Below are 9524 nucleotides of genomic sequence, written 5' to 3' on the forward strand. Positions count from 1 at the left end.
ACTGTATCATGATAAGAACACATGGATTCATAAAAAAAAACCCCAACAGAAATCAAGTAGAAATATCAAGTTTCTCCTCCTCTTGACCTTCTTCCTTTTTCCTCTTTTTTTCTTCCTCCTTCCTCCTCTCCCTTATTACCAAGACCATTACTGGGCTATTCAGTAAACTTGTGAGACCTCAAATATGCTACCAGATTCTTTTTTTTAGAAAAAAATTATGAACAGAAGAAAATTATCTTTCTGGGTAGGTTTAATGCATGAGAATAGCAGAATCAGTTAAACATTCCAGGTCTATGATTCTCAAATTCTAAAATTAGTAGAAAAAAGTCAGGTTTATAATACAGTTGTCATAATTATTTGAAACATACTTTCATTCTTTATGAAATATTAAAAATCTACATGCATTAAATTAAGGCTTTGATATTTATGTAATTATGGCAATATTTTAAAGAAATGTTTCTCGGGAATTTGAAGAACTAAGCCACTTTGATGACATTACCAAATGAAGAATTTTACTCATTTACTTTTGAGAAAAGAAAACCCATCTTGCTTTCATTTTATAATCATTGTTCCTTTCGAGTATAATTTGCTGATACTTGAACTTTATATGAATAATATCAATAGTTTATCTATCCCCCAAAATAGTTATTCCCAGATATAAACCATGGGAGAAGGTGTACAGGGTGGGGGGAGGGGATTTGAAGAGGGTACACAGGGGAGGAATCACAGATCTCTCCAAACCACAGCCTCAAACAATCATTGTTGAAGGAATTAACTACTATGGACTAGGGGCTAATCATTGCCACCAACTGCCACCACAGGGCAGTCAAACCAGCCTAACTGAAGCAGCAAGGCACCCTGAAGGAAAGACTGCCTTGACCATCATCTACCTTTAAACCTTCCTGAAGATAGCTCAAGACTCTGAACAATTTTTCTAGACCAGTTTCAAATGTTTGACTATCATAAACTATATGATTTTATCACTGGAAATAACATTAAGGAAGATGCATTACCATCTGTTTTTCTTCTGCACCGTGGAACCTTTCCATTTGCCTTTCCTTTGCCTTTGCTGAAACCCTACAATGGGAGTTGTCTCACCATTAAACTTTGAGCTTCTTGAGACCTTATTTTACTACCTGGATCACCAGCCCTTAAAGACAATATTTTACTCATATTCTACCTATCCATCCTTTCATCCATTCATTTAAAATAGTCTGGCATTTCCCTAATTACTTTTTTGGTCCATAGAACATTTAATTGAAGTATAAAGTTCTAATAAACCACCTATCCTCTAATCTTCCATTTGCCATCTGCCACTACAAACTGCTTTAGGAAGAATAAAAAAGAGAGGGCAAAATAGTGCAACCTTTTATGAAATACCTTTAAGGGACAGCCACTGGGAGAATGCTCAGTGGTCAAAAGGTTATACCTTGAAAAACATTGCTTCAGTTAAATCCCATTGATTTAAGCAGACCTCCTTTGTAATTATTATGGCAATTGGTTTATAGAGTAATTTCATTAATGAAGATTCTAGATAATCAGGAAGGAAGAAGTTTGGAAGAGCAGACTGATGAGTCACTTCTGCTAAAGAAATGTAGACCTTTTACTTTTAGTCTATGTTTCTCCAGTCAGAAGATACTCACACAAAAAAATATACATAAATCACCAAGACTTTGAAATTGACAGCAAGATTCTCTTAGTTGAATAAATAATATTTGTATATAGGGCTTATCATATACTAGAGATTTAACGAATACTAACATATGTATCCAGGTTTGTGCAAGAATTCTCTGTCTGGCAAAAAACAGAGCAACAATAAAATTCTTGACAGTTATCTTTGACTTGTTTTTATACAAAAGGAAAGAACTGATTGATTGAAGTACAAATTATTGAGAATCTTTTCAAATAAGTAACCACTCTATGTTTAGAACATGATAGGATAGAAAAGCTGGGCATTCTCTGATCTGAAATTAAGGGATACTGAATGTAAAAGAGTACAAAATAAGGATAATAGCATTTTATGACCGAAAATTTTCTGGAGCAAGTCAGTCCAAGGAAGATAGTTCTCAACAATGTTTTCAACATGAAATTCAAACCACCAGAACAATTTGTGCTAGTGATGAAAAAAAAGGAAGAGCTATCTAAAAAATCTGATAGGAGTGTGCAGAGAATATATCAACCAATTCAAACTTTTAAAAGATCATAGATATAGAACTGGAAGGACCCTTATATACATTTAATTCAAACTCCTTATTTTGTGGATGAGGTAACTAATACTCAAAGAGATTAAATTGCTTGTCCAAGGAACCATAGGTAGAGATTTTCTTCTCCAGCTTATTTTATAGATAAGCAAACTGAGGTAAACAGGCTTAAATGACACACCCAGCATCACACAACTAGTAAGGTCTGAGGACATATTTGAACTCAGAAAAATGAGTCTTCCTAACTCCAGGAACAAAAGTATATCCACATTACCACCTAGGTGCCCAGCATAAAGCATTTAAGTTCAGAAAAAGTGAAGAATTGGTAGTTAATACTAATAAAACAACAACAAAAACTTTTGTACAAAATGTGTTTGGGGTAATGGAAGATAAAAAAGAAGGACCAAATCTGGATTCAGAATCAATGGGATTATGGTAGATAGGTGAAAGTTATTTAATTTTTATTTTACTTCAGTATTTCTCTGCCTAGGAGGATAATATTTGGGATTGAAAGGAAAAGAACAAAAATCTCTAACAGAGAGAATGAAATCCAAGCCATAACCCAGATTATAAAAAAGAAAATACCTGCCCTTAATAAACTGAGTTTATCAAGGACAGGTATCAAAAAAATTTAGAAAAAAACCTGGAGAATGAAAGAGGTGCTACAAAACTAGAGATGAGTAAATGTCTTGATTTTCAAAAAAGGAAGATTTTGGAATCTCTAATCTATAAATAATTCAATTTTAATTCCATTTCTGGTGGGGTAAGGGGAATGAATACTTAATGTGTTTTTATTTAAATATTTTATTTATTTTTCCCAACTATATGCAACAATCATTTTTTGCAAGATTTTGACTTTTACATTTTTCAGTCTCCCTCCCTTCTTTCCTCCCCTCCCCTGACAGAAAGCAAACCAATATAGCTTCAAATGCTAAACATAGATCCATATTAATCATGTGAAAGAAGAAATAAATCCAGAAAAAAACATTAAAAATGACATAAGATAACACTTAAAAAATTGAAAATCAAAGATAGTAAACTTTTAAATTCTACAGTTCCTTCTCTGAATATGGATGGCATTTTCCATCACAAGTCTGTTATAATTGTCCTTGATTCTTATACTGTTGAAATAAATAAGACCATCATGGTTGATTATCATCCAGTGTTGTTTGTGCATATAACATTCTTCTGGTTCTGTTCACTTCACTCAGGATCAATTCATGCAAGTCTGTTCTGAAATCCTCTCCCTCATAATTTCTTATAGAATAATAGTGTTCCACCACATTCATATATCACAATGTGTGCAGTCATATCCCATTTGATGGGTATCCCCTCAGTTTCCCAATCTTTGCTAGTATAAAAAGAGTTGCTATAAATAGTTTTGTACATGTGGGACTTATCCTTTTTTGTGATCTCTTTGGGATATAGATATACTAGTAATCCATAATTATTTTAAAAGTGATGGTTTGTGAGGGAAGTTTTGTTCATAATGAAAGCATGGTTTCATCAAAACAAGTAATGTCAGACTAACCTTATTCCCTTTTCTTGGCAGGGCCATCAAACTAGTAGATTAGGAGAATAACGAAGACATAGTTTATCTGAATTTCAACAAAGGATTTGTCAAAATTTCATATTCGCCCAAGGAAGAAGATAAAGATATGTAGGCTTCAGTTCAGTGAATTCTAATCTGACTTAAAACCCGGATCCAAAGAAAAGTTATTGATGGGATGATATAGACTTGTTTTACTTTTGTTTGCTTGCTTGTTTGTTTATTTTGTCCCGTACTTTCACTGACATAGTTCCCTATAAATAACTTTCTCTGCCAATGCAGGACAGCTCTTCAGCTTTGTGGCACTGGGCCTGGAGTCAGGAAGATCTAAATTTAAATCTGACTCAGATTTGACACTGTGTCAGACCCTGGGTAAGTCATTCAACCTCTGCTTTCTTCAGTTCCCTCATCTGTAAAATTAGGGTAGTAATAGTATTGCCCAGGGTTATTGTAAGGACCAAATGAAACATAACTCTATCTAGAATGAAAGAGATGTTTGTCCTGATCTGTTTTTTCCCCATAGAAACCTATATGGAATAGTATATTCATCTCTAGATATCATATTTTAGGCAAATATTTACAATATGGAGAGGAAGGCAATTATAGTGGTTAGTGGTACAATGGCATAGAAGGATTGATTGGAGGAACTGGGGTAGTTTTACTTGTTAGTTGGTTCTTTTTCATTATCGAAGAAGATCAAAATAACATTACTATGTTTAAGACAAATTACAGTGTGTCCTGTGGCTGATCTTGCCAATATGAGCTTGGAATGCTCTATCACAGATCCGGTACAAATAGTCCCTGTGAACACCTGGGATGTTTACTCAACTTATGTATCTCATGCTTCCTTTGAGCTGCTTCCATTTTGCCTTCCTCATAGTGTGCAGCACTCTCACTGATGAGGGCATACCTTGCTGGGCAGTCCTGTGCCAGTGTCTCCCATGCTGCACAATCAATTCTAAAGTTCTTAAGAGAGACCTTCAAGGTGTCCTGGTATCACTTCTTTTGACGCCTTTGTGAGTGCTTGACCTGGGTGAGTTCTCCATAAAATAGTCTTTTTTGGCAGGCATCCATCTGGCATTCTAACAATGTGGCCAGCCTATTGCAGTTGACTTCTCTGCAGTAATATTTGAATGCCTGACTGTTTAGCTCAAGAAAGGACCTCAGTGTCTGATATCTTCTCCTCCAGGTGATCTTCAGAATCTTTCTAAGACAAGTTAAATGGAAGTGATTTAGTTTTCTGACATGGTGCTGGTAGAGGAGGACTAAAAATTGTTTTCAAGTATTTGAAGGGTTGACTTGTAGAAATGGGATTGCACTTCTTTTGTTCAGTCCAAAAGAATAGAAAAAGGTATAATGGCAAGAAACTGCAGAAAGGCAGATTTGGGATTGATGTAAAGGAAAAACTTCCTAAGAATTAAAATCATGCAAAGTTTAATGGCTGTCCCAGTGGGAGGTATACCACCCTTCAGGAGAATTCTTTGAATAAAAGTAAGATGAATATTTACTGATGATGTCATAGAAAAGATTTCTGTTCAGTTATAGATTGGATTCCATGGTTGCTGAAGGTTTTGGTTGGGTTTTTTTTTGTCTCTGAGACTGTAATTGTGTGTTTGTATGTTTGCATAGGTTGTGTGATTTATATATGTTGTGGTGTGCATTTGATTTGGATTTTAAAGGTGGGGTAGGAATTTAAAAAATAAAAAGTGGGAAGGTGGACCTTTTAGTCCTTGTTTGACAAGAGTTACTGTCTGACCAAAAACAAGTCATTCAATTAATAGGGGTTTCAATTCTCTTCACCATCATGCTATTAAGTAATCAAAAATTGGACAACTCTTGCCTGCAAAGCAGAGATATTTTTCTCCTTATGACAGTCTCTCCCTTATTCCTTAGATGACCAATTGCAAATTAATTTCAATTCATAAATGTCCTTTCTATATATATGTGAATTATATATATATATATATATATATATACACACACACACATACACTTCTTTTGTTAATCTCTTCATTCTCACTCATATTTCCTAATTAATTCAACAACCTTTCTCATCATCTCTTTTACTTTTCTCTTTCTCTGTCTTCCTCTTTCCTGTTGCATCTCTTCAGTAAATTTAAAAAATATGTGATTTTTTTTTTTTAGTTTTTGCAAGGCAATGGGGTTAAGTGGTTTGCCCAAGGCCATATGGTTAGGTAATTATTAAGTGTCTGAAGCCGGATTTGAATTCAGGTACTCCTGACTCCAGGGCCAGTGCTCTATCCACTGCACCACCTAACTGCCCAAAATATGTGATTTTTATCATGGGTAATACATGAAGACTATTAAAGATATATCCTATTTCAAGGCAATCAGAAAACATTAATTTGGTCATTAACAAGGACTAATGCCATCAATTTCCAAAGCTCTTGAGAAAGGATATAAAATATTTGTTTCAGAATATCCACAAAAGTTTCCATCCATTTCTTCCCCCGTAATTAAATATGATTTTCTATATACAAATATCAGGATTTGAATTTAAAAGAAATTATTTGTCAATTTGATTGTTTTCTCTTCTTTATTGCTCATATTCCAACAATATTGTTCTATGCTGCTATACATTGCAGGGTATATCTGTTCTATCTATGTTATTCATCTAAAATCAAGAAATAATAAACACAATTGAGACATAAGAAACATAAACTCATGGCCACAGGATGGTCCCTTTTAGGGAGAAAAGGTAACTGTGACAGCATCTCTCATTGTTTTTGTTGTTACCTCTCTCTACACCTAGAGGTCCCACTATTTTTTCATGTTCCTTGGAAGGCTACCAGGGAACGAGAGTTCTTTCATTTAGTTGATCCTTATTTATCTGATTCAGCAGCAAGTGACAAGGTTTTTGGTTGCCACACAGTCTGAGAATACTTACTATGATAGAGGTAATCTGCCACCTAGATTGGCACCAAGAGGAGAGTATTTCTGCATCCTCTAAGGACTAGACTTTTATTTGTCATTCTTCTCCCCCCCCCCCCAAAAAAAACTTTATCTAAATAGTTTTTACTACTGAGAAGAATTCATTAAAGGGGCTAATCCATGTTGTACTCCATAAAAGGAAGATTAATGACTAAGATATTAAGACTACCTCTTAGAGTATGGTAATTTCACAGCAGGGAAAATGTTGAAGATTGATGTATTAAGGAGAATATTTTTAACTAAAGAAATTAAACAGAATAGAAATTTTCAAGGCTGTAAACTCCTCAACAGAAGGGATTGTTTTCTTTTTATTTCTTTGCATCCTCAGAACTCCAGATAGTCCAAGGTTCATGATCAGTGCTTTACATGTGTCCATGGTTTGAGAGACTGAATCTAATGGAGTGATAAAGAACAAAGTATTTCATGTATTAGAGTGGGAGGGAATTTTTCATGGGGGAAAAAAATTACCCTATAGAAGAACAGAATGGGAAAAGTATGCCAGAGAGGAAGAAAAAAGACACAGAAGCTAATTGTCTTGATTTCTTTGTCTCTGGAAACAAGAGATTAGAATCGATGCTCTTTTTAGGTTCCTTCCAGATCTAATAGACCATGACTCCAAGTCTTTCAGAGAATAACAAATAGATGAAAAATCCCTGTATTTCATAGGACATCTAATTTCCTGTTCCCTTTTTGAACCTAGAATATTAATAATCAATATGAGAGTTTGGGAATTCTCCGTTTTAATGTAAATAGATCAGTTTTAAGGTGCATCTGGAGCAAAAAAGATTTGGAGTGACTTGTCCTGAATCACTCAAGTTGGGATTAGGAAAGAAAAGTGTTTTGATTGAGGTCCTCACAATGTGGTAGCCCTTTTTCTTTAAGAACATTAAACTGGCTCTTTCTAGCAAGTCCGGAGGCAGACCGCGCAACATGGGCCGGGTGATCCGTGGTCAAAGGAAGGGCGCGGGCTCCGTCTTCCGCGCTCATGTGAAGCACAGGAAAGGAGCCGCCAAGCTCCGGGCTGTGGACTTCGCCGTGAGGCATGGCTACATTAAGGGGATCGTAAAGGACATTATCCATGATCCAGGGAGAGGGCTCCTCTTGCAAAAGTAGCTTTCCGGGATCCTTACAGATTTAAAAAGAGGACAGAGTTGTTCATTGCTGCTGAAGGCATCCATACAGGCCAGTTTGTGTACTGTGGTAAAAAAGCTCAACTCAACATTGGTAATGTCCTCCCAGTTGGCACTATGCCTGAAGGGTCCATAGTGTGCTGTCTTGAAGAAAAACCTGGGGATCGGGGTAAGCTTGCCCGTGCATCTGGAAATTATGCTACAGTGATTTCCCACAATCCTGAAACCAAGAAAACACGGGTGAAGCTACCTTCAGGCTCCAAGAAAGTGATCTTCTCTGCAAACAGAGCTGTAGTTGGTGTTGTTGCTGGTGGAGGTCGTATTGATAAACCCATCCTTAAGGCAGGTCGTGCCTACCACAAATATAAGGCCAAGAGAAACTGCTGGCCTCGTGTCCGGGGTGTGGCCAGGAATCCTGTGGAACATCCCTTCGGAGGAGGTAATCACCAGCATATTGGAAAACCATCCACCATTCGAAGAGATGCCCCAGCTGGACGAAAGGTCGGTCTTATTGCTGCTCGGCGTACAGGTCGACTCCGGGGTACCAAGACTGTACAGGAGAAGGAGAACTAAAATACAAAATCCTGACAATAAAAATTATTTTGGAAATTGTAATTAAAAAAAAGAACATTAAACTGAGAGAAAGGGGGGGGGGGGAAGGGAGAAATAAAGACAGAGAGATACAGAGAGCATTCACCCCAGGTAACCAATATGCTGAACCTGAAATGGGATATGCATTTGGTATCCCTAAAGCACCCAGTGGTGAGGGTTAAATCTGGCCTGTGAATCATATGGCAAAACTAACAGAGGATTAGCAGGAAGGAGAAGAGGACTGAAATCTCAGAGCACTCCTCTCTACACTCTTATCCTTCTTCCTCTACATACTTCCAGTGTAGGGTGGTGGGACTAGCCCTATTATTCAAGGCAGGTGGCTGGCACAATGAATAGATAGAGTGTGGGGCTTGAAGTCAGGAAGACCTAAGTAAAAAACCTTGCCTCAGACATTCTTTAGGTTTGTAAACAAGAACAAATCACTTACTGTCACTCTGATGCAGTTTTCTCATCTGTAAAATGCGGATGATGACTGCACTTCTATCACAGAATTATAATGAGGATCAAATGGGTTAATATATATAAAGATCTATATAAACATTAACTAACATTATTAGAGAGAGAGAGATCAATAGTATAATTTTAAAATATAAAAGAATATACAAATCCGATAGGGTTGTTTCTAACACCAGCACCCTATTAGTTTAGGTTTTATCTTGGGACAAAATAATGACATGTTCAATGTCATATATAAAGGTTTGTAAGATCGTATCTTTAAAGGGGGGAAGGAATCTCAAAGCTAGTGCAATTAAACCCCCATTTTACAGTTGAGGAAACTGAGATTTGAAGATATTGAGTGATTTACCTAATATTTACCTAAGACACACACAGGTAGTATCAGAAGAAAAATGTAAATCCAGTTCCTCTGACTTCAGAAACAATTCCCTTTCCATATACTAAAAATTAAAGCTTTATAAATTATAAAAAAATATTTCAATATAAAAATTATGATAGCAATCTTTGGATGGGCATTCTTATAGAGATTTGAAAAATGCATTAATATCTTTCACATATCTACTTTAGTTATTCTCATACTTCCTCTCTCACCATTGAACTCTCTTTTGTACCAAAGAAATTGCA

At 36.0% G+C, this 9524-nt stretch overlaps 1 pseudogene; it reads left to right on the forward strand.

Moving 5' to 3' along the window:
• The first annotated feature begins 7598 nt into the window (after window positions 1-7598).
• LOC141516086 (large ribosomal subunit protein uL2-like) lies at window positions 7599-8441 on the forward strand (annotated as a pseudogene).
• Window positions 8442-9524: the final 1083 nt, after the last annotated feature.

Source organism: Macrotis lagotis, chromosome 3, assembly GCF_037893015.1.
Source record: "Macrotis lagotis isolate mMagLag1 chromosome 3, bilby.v1.9.chrom.fasta, whole genome shotgun sequence".
NCBI lineage: Eukaryota > Metazoa > Chordata > Mammalia > Peramelemorphia > Peramelidae > Macrotis > Macrotis lagotis.